This window comes from Prunus mume, linkage group LG5, assembly GCF_029339155.1.
Source record: "Prunus mume cultivar Tortuosa linkage group LG5, ASM2933915v1, whole genome shotgun sequence".
NCBI classification, from domain to species: domain Eukaryota; kingdom Viridiplantae; phylum Streptophyta; class Magnoliopsida; order Rosales; family Rosaceae; genus Prunus; species Prunus mume.
Window position 1 is genome coordinate 6,792,312 of NC_142702.1, and position 12,135 is coordinate 6,804,446.

At 37.0% G+C, this 12,135-nt stretch overlaps 1 long non-coding RNA gene and 1 pseudogene across 3 annotated transcripts; both read left to right on the forward strand.

Annotated features, from left to right (window-relative positions):
- The first annotated feature begins 3,182 nt into the window (after nt 1-3,182).
- LOC103330785 (putative disease resistance RPP13-like protein 1 pseudogene) lies at nt 3,183-8,451 on the forward strand (annotated as a pseudogene). 2 transcript variants are annotated; one of them, XR_016126946.1, is made up of 3 exons: nt 3,183-7,311; nt 7,701-7,737; nt 8,402-8,451. The product of XR_016126946.1 is annotated as a putative disease resistance RPP13-like protein 1 pseudogene, transcript variant X2 (transcript). The 2 variants fall into 2 exon arrangements; XR_016126945.1 differs by lacking the exon at nt 8,402-8,451 and having other exon boundaries at nt 7,701-7,870.
- Nucleotides 8,452-9,206: 755 nt separating this feature from the next.
- Nucleotides 9,207-11,038, forward strand: LOC107881972 (uncharacterized). The gene is made up of 5 exons (XR_016126947.1): nt 9,207-9,837; nt 9,952-10,031; nt 10,158-10,275; nt 10,366-10,416; nt 10,619-11,038. It is a non-coding gene; the product is annotated as an uncharacterized LOC107881972 (long non-coding RNA).
- The last annotated feature ends 1,097 nt before the right edge of the window (nt 11,039-12,135 follow it).

Here is a 12,135-nt window from a genome sequence, read left to right on the forward strand (position 1 = left end):
GACACGTAGTATTATATCTATTAAACTGAAAATAGACGTAGTATTATATCTCCAAATCCTTTGTAAAGAATCGAAACATGGCTTTGGTTGGAGAGGCTTTTCTCTCTGCTTCCGTATAGGTGTTGTGCCACAAGATTGATTCTCATTATTATGCGAAACACTCTAAAACTTTATCGTTGATGGACTATGCAATTATCATACTGTTCACCCGTTTTATATTTGTTCTTGTGATGGTAGGGTAAAGTTCCCCATTGTCACGAAAACCATTGACTGGTCAACAAGTCAACTTTCTTTTGTGTGCTAGCATGCCACTGCTAGTAATGAAAATCCTAGCAGACTTCCTAAATATAGATAACTTGCGCCCCAAGTTACTGAATTCTAAACAAGCGATTGTGAATTTGGGTGAGGAATATCTCCCAAGTAAGTTCTTTTCTTTCCTTAGACTGGTGAGGACTTCACAATTTTTCACAGTACAAAATTGGTAGTTCTGGCCAGAATAAATGATAAGAGAGTGAACTATTTTAGACTGAACTACCTTTTACAAAGCTCAAAAAGGAAGACGAACTCTAAAAAAGGACAAAAGAGCTTTTGGACTTGGTTTCTGCTGGATGAATGCTTCGATCCGGTGGACTGGGTATATCTGTCTTTGGTGGACTATCAACACCTTCAACTATCAAGTTTCAGCTGTAAATCGATACCAACGTTCGAGTTTGGCAAAGCTTTAATTTATTTCAAGCCCGGAAGGCTTTTGAGCAGGCGAGTGGGACCTCTTCATCTGGAAGGCAAGTGGTTGGATTTGATGATTACTAAGCTGGAACTGCACTGTAGTATCTGTTTTGCTTGATCAGGGCTCTCCACAAATTTGTTGAGGTTTTCATATTTGTAAAACTCTAACTCTGCTCGATTTGGCTTATGCTAAACCAAATTTGTAATGAGAGAAATCTCGCTTTGAATAACTATTTCTCTAAAACTGAACTTATTTTTTAGAGCTTCTGGATTGTCACTCACTTGTTTCTTGTGGCTCAATGAGCTTTTGGTTACTTCGATGTTTTGAAGGTTTTTGAGATCAAATGATAATTTTGAGTTTTTGTTTTTGATTGGTTTTTTGGTTGTCCTTTGATCTGTTCACCTCCTCTCATATTTATAGGAAATGCCAGAGTGGGTTTTCTAATCTTTAAATAATGGGTGGCAGATTTTCTAAAAGCAAGATCTTTCATTTTTAAATGTCAAAGAAAAGGGGAAGTTATACATTTCTGGCAGAGAAGAACCATCAATAATCAGTTTTTATGGAGGTCTTTTCCTTGCTTTTTCTGAAAGAAAAACCAACTCTTCTTTGTTCCATGTTGTTCAAAAATGGGCTGTTGTGCTAAGTGTTTGGCCCAATCAAAAAGAGAATGCTGGTAGTTGTCCAAAATTGACATGGGCTTTTTGGTTTTGGACTGGGCGTGCCAAATTAGGCCTTTTGGACATACATAAGTCACGCAAAGATAAAATACACACAAGACCAAACAGTAAACACACACACACACAAAGAATACAATAATTTATAGATGTTCAACGTTGTGCCTACGTCCTTCTAGTGATTCCCAAGAAATTCACTAATACGAAAGAACTCATTTGGCTCTCTTTTCTTTCACCTTTGGCTCAAACCCAATTTGATTCCTTAGCTTTCTCACGTTACAATAGCCTAACGCTAAAGTGCTTATTTATATGTCATAGGGCTTTAGTGCAATTATACAAGGAATAGGAAATTTAAAGGACCCCAAAACTAAGAGAAAATTTGTCCAGATTTGCCAGGGATACACCTGGATTTGTGTGTCCCGCTCGAGCACTGAGCACCACTTGCGCAGCTCGAGCAAGCGCTCAAGCACCTGTGCTTGGATGAAAACCTTCTCTGTCCTGCTCGATCGCCAGAGCCCAATCAATACGTCTTTGACTCGTTTGACTGCCCGTTTCCTTCAATCCTTCCGCATATTTAAGTGAGCTAACATCAACAATCTCCACCTTGGCAAGCATTAAACACCTTATGAAAATCATTGAACCCTAGAACCTCTTCAAACCTCTTAGAAACCGTTCTAGTAATTCTCAAGAGCTCCACCTCAATCTTCAGCAATGTAACAAGATTGAGCACGCTTAAACAGTGTCTGAACTTCTCAGCTGTGATTGGAATGGTCAAGCAATCCAAAGCATTCTCATCCATATGAACCTTCTCTATTGCAATGTCCTTAACATTCCCCCAATCTTTTATCCGGTGGTACCGTACATCAATATGCTTAGACCCTTCTGTGAAACACTTGATTCTTGACTAAATACATGGCACTTTGACTATTACTTTGTATCACCACCAAGTCTTGAGCTATCCCGAACTCTTTAGCCAATTTTGTCAACCATAACACTTCCTTAGAAGCCTCCATTAAGGCCATATACTCTACTTCGGTAGTAGACAAAGCAATGACAGATTGTAGCACCGCTCTTCAACTATTCAGTTCTCCACCACAAGTAAAAACATACCCCGTGGTGGATATCAATACATAATCAATCTGGTACCAAATTATTTTTTTGCTACATTTTTGGTTTCATGTATGTTCTCATGAGTTATCATATACAAAAGATAAATATTATAAGTAATTTCCTTTTGGTTATACACTACTTTGATAAATATTAAAAGATAATACTATTCATAAAATAAACAAAAGAGTGTATAAAACTCTATGATAATAGTCTTATGAAACAAGTCATTAAGCATCTGTGAGCTCTATGGATTGAATAAACCCCCACTTTTCTTCCCTCTACCTTATCTATTGAAATATGTTAAGAGCCGCAGATTCACAAAGAGTTTAATGGCATTCGAGTCTGTTCCACTTGCGGACCGTTGAATTGTGGTTGTTGTCTTGTCATCCTCCACTCTCCAACAGTCCACACCGGAGTATTATTCCTTAGGCCGTGTGGGTCCCAAGAACCCACCTGCACAATTTGAATTCATAATGGTATTGACGAACCCTCCCAATTTGAGGGCAAAGAAAAGTTTGAAAAACTTGTCCCCAAGAGAAAGACATTTTTAACTATAATTTAATTTAAATTATCATCAATTGCGCTAAAAAACTCGAACACTGACAAAACAGCCAACCAACGGTACTTGTTAAATAGATAATATATAATTTCAACCACAAAAAGCTTTCATACTGCCTTAACTGTATTTCCAAGTCGTGCTAGCCGAGCTATCTGCGAACCTTGGAATATTACTTCATCCAATTCCCTTGCAAAGAAAAGAAGAGAAAAATGGCTGGAGCTTTGATCGGAGAGGCCTTTATTTCTGCTTCCATCCAGGTGATTTGTTACAGAATTGCTTCACCCAAGTTCGTCGACTTATTTCGGCACAAGAAACTCGATCAACCTCTCCTCATGAAACTGAAGAGGACGCTGTTGACCTTGAACGCAGTGCTCGATGATGCAGAGGAGAAACAAATTGAGAAACCAGCTGTGAGAGAGTGGCTTGATGACCTCAAACACGCAGTCTTTGATGCTGAGGACTTGCTGGATGAGATCAACTATGAAGCCTTGCGATGCAAGCTGGAAGGTGAAGTTCAAACAGCCGACAAATTAACCAACAAGGTGCGGAACTTCCTCCCTACTTCTCGTAATAAGTTTTATCAAAGCATGAATGTTAAGATACAAGAGTTGTTACGAAAATTAGAAGACTTTGCACAATTGAAAGGTGCTCTTGGTTTGACAGAAGTTGTTGGGAGGAAGGTTTTACAAAGAACTCCAACAACTTCCTTGGTTCATGAACCTTATATATATGGTAGAGAAGAAGTCAAAGAAAATTTATCAAAAGTGTTGTTCTCTGATGATGCAAGCAAGGAGGATGTGTCCTTCATCACCATTGTTGGAATGGGCGGGGTTGGCAAGACAACCCTTGCCCGCATGCTTTACAATGATGATAAGGTGAAAGAGCATTTTACACTTAAAGCTTGGGCTTGTGTTTCAGAAGACTATGATGCTATCAGGGTAACTAAAACTCTTCTTGAGTCAGTCACTTCAAAAACTTGCAATACAACAGATCTGAATTTGCTTCAAGTTGAACTAAGAGAACAACTTAGGGGGAAGAAATTTTTATTTGTGTTGGATGACCTTTGGAATGAAAAATATAATGATTGGAACTGCCTCCAAACTCCCTTTACGTCAGGGGCAAGGGGAAGTAAAGTCATCGTAACAACACGAAACAAACATGTAGCATCTTTCATGCAAAATGTTCCCACTCAACCCTTGGAACCATTGTCGCATGAAGATTGTTGGTCATTACTTGCAAAACATGCATTTGGAAATGTAAGTTGTAGTGCATATCCAAGCTTGGAAGAAATCGGCAAGAAAATTGCACGAAAGTGCAATGGGTTGCCTTTAGCTGCACAAACACTTGGCGGTTTTTTACGTTCCAGGCTAGACTCCGAGGTATGGAACAGAGTACTAAACAATAGCATTTGGGAGTTACCTTATGACAAAAGTGACATTCTTCCTGCTCTAGGATTAAGTTATCATTATCTTCCAGCTAAGTTAAAGCGATGCTTTATTTATTGTTCAATTTTTCCAAAAGACTATGAATTCAAGGTAGAAGAAGTCGTTTTTCTTTGGATGGCAGAAGGTTTAATTCCCCAAGCGGAGAATGGAGACAACATGGAAGAAGTGGGTAAGGAATATTTTGATGAACTGTTATCCCGATCATTGTTTCAAACATCGGGGAAATCAAGTTTCGTTATGCATGATCTCATCAATGACTTGGCTGTGTTCATGTCTAAAGGATTTTGTTCTAGGTGGGAAGGGAGGGAATCACATGAAGTAGAAAGAGTTCGTCATTTGTCATATGCTAGGGAAGAATATGATGTTTCTCTTAAATTTGAGCAATTAAAGGGGGCTAAGTGTTTGCGGACCTTCCTACCTACCTCTATAAATCCATATAACTCTTATAAAAATTATTATCTAAGTAAAAAGGTTGTACAAGATTTGTTGTCGTCACACAGATGTTTACGGGCGTTATCATTGTCAAGTTATAGGAATGTCACTCAGCTACCTGATTCTATTAAAAATCTTATTCACTTGCGCTATTTGGATCTCTCTGGTACTGCAATTGAAAGGTTACCTAGTGTACTTTGCAGTTTGTACTATTTGCAGACGTTACTATTGTCAAATTGTTCATCTCTCGTTGAATTACCTGCAGACTTGAGAAAATTGATAAATTTACATAAATTAATGCTGGGAGGTTGTGCGTCTCTTGCTAAATTGCCTGTAGACCTGTGGGAATTAATTAGTTTGCATCATCTTGATGTGAGTGGAACTAAAATTGCAGAGATGCCATCGCAAATGAGTAGACTAAAAAGTTTGAGAACGTTGACTGCTTTTGTTGTGGGGAAATCTACTGGGTCAACCATTGGGGAATTGGGGGAGCTTCCGCATCTTGGAGGAAAACTTAAACTACAAAATGTAGTTGATGCTAAGGATGCCGTGCAAGCCAATTTGAAGAATAAGAAGGATATGAAGGAGTTAGAGTTCGAATGGGGCAATGAAGACTCGGATGATTCCACAAAAGTGAGAGATGTACTTGACAAGCTCCAACCTTGCATGAATTTGGAGAAATTGACCGTCAAACGTTATGGCGGGACCAGCTTCCCAAATTGGTTGGGAGACTCTGCCTTCAATAAAATAAAAGTTATGCGCCTCGAAGGCTGTCATTATTGTTTTGAGTTGCCACCGCTTGGACAGCTACCTGCTCTTAAGGAGCTCTTCATACGTAAGATGAAATTTCTTAGGACGTTAGGTCCTGAGTTGTATGGTCAGCCATTTCAACCATTTCAATCGTTGGAGAGGCTGGAGTTTAAGGAGATGGCAGAGTGGAAGGAATGGGTACCAAGTGGAAGTGGAGGTCCAGACTTTCCTCGTCTCCTGGAGCTAACTCTAGAAAAGTGTCCAAAGTTGAGAGGAAGCTTGCCTTGTGATCTACCTTGCTTGAAGAAACTTTGCATGGAAGGGTGTGGAGTTTTACATGATCAAAGGGCCACTGCTACTACTAGTACTAGTACTAGTCTCAGCTACAATTCTCTTCAAGAATTGGAAATCAAAGATGGATGCCAAACAGGTCTGTTATCATTACTAGAGACAAAACTCCTATCCCGACTTAAGATTCAAAATTTTAATGACATACAATGCTTGCCCAACATCAATCGTCTTCAACGTCTGATTCTCTGGAATTGTCCAACCCTGTCATCGTTTCCTAATGATGGCCTACCCACTACGTTGACATCACTTTATATAATCAATTGTAGGAGATTAGATTTCCTACCTCATGAGATGTTGGCCAAATTAACATCACTCGACTATTTGACTATACATAAGAGCTGTAATTCAATGAGGTCGTTCGGGATTTTTCCCAAATTGACGACACTTAATATTGGGTATTGTGAGAATCTGGAATCGCTTTGCTTCATTGAAGAAGAAGGAGCGGTTGAGAATCTCAGCCATCTTGATAACTTAAATATCTTAGGCTGTCCAAATCTGGTGTGTTTTCCCCAGGGAGGAATGCCCACTCCCAACCTGACTCAATTGGAATTCAGCAGATGCGAGAAGTTGAAGTCATTACCTGAACGCATTCACACCTTCACAGCCCTTGAAAGATTGTGGATAAGGAATCTTCAAAATCTGGAGTCAATTGCAGAAGATGGGGGTTTGCCTTCCAACCTCCAACATTTTAGGATTGAGAATTGTGAGAGACTGAGGGCTTCATCTTCATCAGTGGGAGACTACTGTAACTGGGGTTTGCAAGCACTTGTCTCCCTTAAATACCTTCATATTGGTGGCAGGGGAAGTGATGAAATCTTGGAGACATTGCTCAAGCAACAGCTGCTCCCTACCACTCTTCGCAGTCTCATCATTGAGGAACTTTCAACTCTGAAATCTTTGGATGGAAAGGGACTTGCACACCTTACTTCTCTTCAAGAACTATTTATTAGTAGGTGTGACAGTCTGGAATTCCTGCCAGGAGAGGCACTTCAGCACCTCACTTCTCTTCAAAGGCTAGAAATTAGGTGTTGTGACAATCTCCAATTCCTGCCAGAAGAGGGTCTGCCGCCATCTCTTTCTTATCTGAAGATCTTTAGATGTTCTGACCTGGAGAAAAGGTATCAGAATAAGACGGGACAAGATCATTGGGACAACATATCTCACATTCCTTGCATCTGGATAAATGATGAAGTCATCATATGATGATATGACCTCTCTCTCTCTCTCTCACACACACACACATATAGGGACAAACAAACTCAGGTATGTACTTCAAATAACCGCTTTAACTGCTTTTCTTCTAATTCAATACAAAAACTGAAATTCACTATCCAAATAAACTGAAATACACATTTTTAACTATTTTTATGTCCACAAATTTGTTGAATTGCCCCAAATTTGCCATCAATTTTGCATCCAATTAACCTTTACAGTTGCATCGAATGCTTCTTCTAATTGCATGCATTCCCATCGAATGCTTCTTCTAATATTTCATCTCATTGTCAGAATCATTTTCCAGAAAAACCCACGAAAACTCAATCCAATTTCTATTATTATTTTGCCCAGTAAATTCTCTCCTTCTATTTACTCAATTTCTTCGCTACTTATATCTTATAGTAAGTCTCAAATGCTGAATAATTAATACTTTGCAGGACAGCACCTTCTCTTGGAAAGCTTTTCATTTGCAAGGTAGGGTTTACCATTGTTCATAGACTTTTGTTCTTCTACAAAAACAATTGTCACAACGAGGGGAGACGGTAAAGGTTCACCTGGAATATCTAGATTGACACATTCCTACAGATAGGCATCAAATGTCCCACATTTTTAGGTACTCTTTCATAATAAAAATGTATTCAATGTCTATGGATAACCTGTTAGATAAAACCGGCAGTACATTATTGCTGTCATCTTGTTGAAGATGTGAGAATGATACTTATCATTCATTGGGAATTTTAATAGGTTCATGCCATTAATTATCTTTGGAATTTCCCAGGTACTGCATGTATGTTATAAACGTTGTCACTTTACTAATGTATATTTTCTTAGTATCAACTGGCGGTCTTTGGTTGAGCAGAATGACCATTCAGCAATTACAAAATTTTCTTAGGGAATTAACCTTGTTTAAGCTTTGTTTATCATCTCTCTCCTTTTCTCTGTTAAGTCTTGGTTGTTCTAAGTTATGCCTTATCCTTATCCCCCACATCACACATATTGGAAAAGAATCTTGCCTTAAATTGCAAATTTTATTTTATTTATTATACTTGATAAATTTGATTTTATCGGTATCCAAGAGCATGCTGATCACAACTTATGTCTGTCTTAAGCCTTCTCATAAACGTTTCTTCATTTGCAGGTTTCTTTCAAGTCACTGCCCGAGGAGAGTTTACCAATGTATATGGATTTTTGTTTTTCTACAAACAAATTGCGGCAAAGAAGGGGAAGGAAATGTTCTCCAGGTGGTGCTCTAGCAAGGAAAAATGTTCTCAATCTAACATAACAAGCATCACATGTCCATTCATGATTAGGTAATCTTTCATCATAAAATTCCTTTCCTTTGAGTTTCCTAACATAACTTGCAAACGTCATTTATGAGTTTCGTTTGAGATGGATGAAAATGTGTACATATGTATGAATAACCTGTGAGAGCTCAAGTTCTAGGACAGACGACGTTGAGGAAACTCCATGCTTGGTCTTGAACAATACTATATGATTTTCGTCCTGTTAGGGAATCACATAAGTGTTCCTTATGCAATTAATATTAATGCTGCACACTTCATTAATGACTTGTTTATTTAGAAGAAACATTTTTTTATCGAAAAAAAAAAAGTAAAATACCACAGAAGTGAACAAGAACTCATCCACCACAGAACAGGGACAGAGCTGATCTTAAAAGAAATACAAAGAGCTTTAACAAAGAAATTATCCTTGAGCCCCCTTCCATCCCTAAATCGTGATTGTAAAATGTCAAATTTTTCTTCCAATCTCTTTCAATTTTTTTTTTTCTTGTGTTCAATCATTGCTTTATATATAAATTTTTTAAACATTTTTACAAGTAAAATGAAATTTTTTGAAGGCCTAATTTTTGTTACTAGTTGTAAAAGGTCTACATTCTATATACATACGTATAAATGAAAACAAATATTTTTACTTGTAAGTAGTCTTCCATTTATAGGGCCTTCTTTTTGACTTTGCCCTTGGGCACTAAAATCTCAGGGCTGGCCCTGTACTTGTAACATGGACTACTTATCTCTTGAAGAATTGGAAATATATGATGGATGCCATTTCCAATTCAAAAACGTTTCGGCCAGTTTAAGAAAGTATTACACAACTAGATGTTTATAATTCAAATTCGAAACAAAGCACCATTGGATTCACATAAATCTACCTAATTGCCGTGCCATTGATTATTTCTAACAAGCAACTGAACCGTTGCAGAAGATCTGATGCTTCATTATAACATATGATAATTGAATATGCATCTTTCAGTGTCGTCCCCTTCACCGTTTCCCTTTTAATTTTTTAGCATATCAATTAGTCTCTTCCATGTGTATTTTCTTGTACATACTTGTTTGGAAATTAGTTTTCAGAAGCTACACGAGGTGGGGTTAACTAGAGAAATTAGTTTGTTCATATTCTAAGACAAATCTAACGATCCAATTCTTAATGTCTTGAACTTAGGAGCATCTTGTTGAGCTGAGATATGAATGAAAATGGAAAGCAATCGAGTTCAAATCCTCACTGGCTTTTCAAAATCTGATGAGGAACAAAAGTATGAGAAAACACATGAAGGTAAAATTCTGTCTATCCTTTTCTGTGCCTTTCACTTCCGAAAGATTTGCTTGCTGCAATTATTCGAACTACAGTTCCATTTCATTAGAAGTTTTTTCTTTGTTGTATCTCTAGACTCTCTGCGTAAGATTCCCAATGGGAACTACCCCAACTTGACCCAATTTGGCATGGATTGTGTATTTTGAGATTTCAAGGTAACTGCTGCTAATGGAAGCCCTCCTTCTTTCACTTGTTGATTCTTAGGGAATAACAATTTTACATTCTATTTAAATTTACAACTGAAGAAAACTATAAGCGCATTGCATGCTCTTTTATGGTAGAATAACCTTATCATCTTCCAACAAACTCGAGAAATGCATGCTCTGATGTGTTGAAGTTGAAGATTTCGTGAAAGAATGAAAGCTGTAGCAGAAAACATAGGGCCGAGATCTCTCCAAGGTATTGCTCCACTCTCTCCCAATCTCTGTTCCTTGTATTATGAAGCTTACAGGATTACTCATTATTGACCATCATCACATGATCTTGCAGGTGATTGTGGGGAAGTTTGCCAAGTGACCTTACTGAAATCAAAAAAGAAAAGTAAGTTTGCTTTTTTATAATTGAAAGTTGGCACCTTTGTTTATATTCTATGCACTAGACCGTTGCTCGGAACCATCCATCGTAATCTTTCTGATAATTTACAAGGTCCCTTGACGGCAGTGGAAGGGGCACATGTTTTTTACTAAAGGGATACTTAACGACAGCAATAAACTTAACATCCTTATTACATGCTTTCTATTAGCTCTTCGATCAGAGCTATCTTGTCCTGCAGATAGTTCATTTGTGTTGCGAGGGGCGGCCTTCTTCTGATCTGACCACATGGAAAAGCTCTCTTTGTGTTGATGAAGAATTCTTCCTCTCAAACGAGATAAACTGATGTTAAACCCTTGGGGGGCACGTCTTCGTTTGGTTTTCTTGCAAGAAAACTTTATCGGATGATGATGTTGTTGAAAGTTACTTTCTATGTAATGCCATATGCAGCCAGTTTGTTGGCCTTTGTCTATGAATCCTTCAAAGACAGCCATGGATTGTGTACTTAAACCTGTTAAAGCTCGTATTGTTGAAGTTCAATTTCCTTTTGTCCCGCATTGAAAGATTATAGCTTTATCTATGAATCCTTCAAGGACAGCCAGTTTGATACTGATTGCTGTTTCCAACAAAAGCTTTGTCTATACACATTATAGCATATTCGTTTCAAGAATTTTGACAAGCAAACGGTCACTGAAGTTCAATATGAAATCTTCTGAGGTTGTCTAAGCTATGGGATGAGCTGCCCATGTTACCATTATTTCCATGTTCTGTTTTTATAGATTGTTATGACCCTTCCCTTCCTTGTTACCATGAAATCTTCCTTGTTATGCCTTCACTTAAGCAAATAAATTAGAAGACACTTTGGAGTTGGGATATTAAAAGTAGAATGCTACATGCACAACTCATCATAACATCTCTCTTAAAAATTTTGAGCGTTAAAAGTAAATAAACATGCACTCACATTTTATTTGCACTTAAAAATTATAGTAAATTTGGTTTACACCCTTCAAATTCAATTTGCCGTACCTAAAACCCTTCACTTTTTGTTCCTATAAATAATACCCAATTTATATAAGTAAAAACCCATGACTAGGATCCAACTCAGCAAGTTACCTAATTAAGCATAAAATATGATTTATTGTACTTTTCAGATTCCAAAAATACCCTCAACTAAGCCATTATTGCATTTTGTATATTAATATGAAAACAGTTTTTAATTGGATTGTATATAATGACAGATGTTGAATTTGGAAAGATCTCCAACTGGTTGTAATGGATGTAGGAATTAATTTTGAAACATTTTAAAAAAAATTTAATAATAAATTCAAATTTAGGTAATCGGTTTGTTTAATAAAATGTTTATGTTATTTTCTTTTTATGAATTATACATGACTAATAATCCACTTTATAATTGTTTATGAATAAAACTGTACATACTAATTATGTTGAAAAAATAATGTACCTATTACTTGTTTGTTTTATGAAAAACATAATTTACCTAGTATGAAAAGTGTACATAATTATCTATTCCAAATAATGTACCTATACACATTTACAGGTGTATTGTAAAATAATTTACCTGTGGATAAATAATGTACCTATATTTTATTTAAATTATTGTGTACCTATTTTTAATTATGAAAAATATACGCAATTACAAAGTAACTGACTTTGTTTTTTTTGGTAAATAATATACCTATATTTTATATGTATATATTTATATTATAT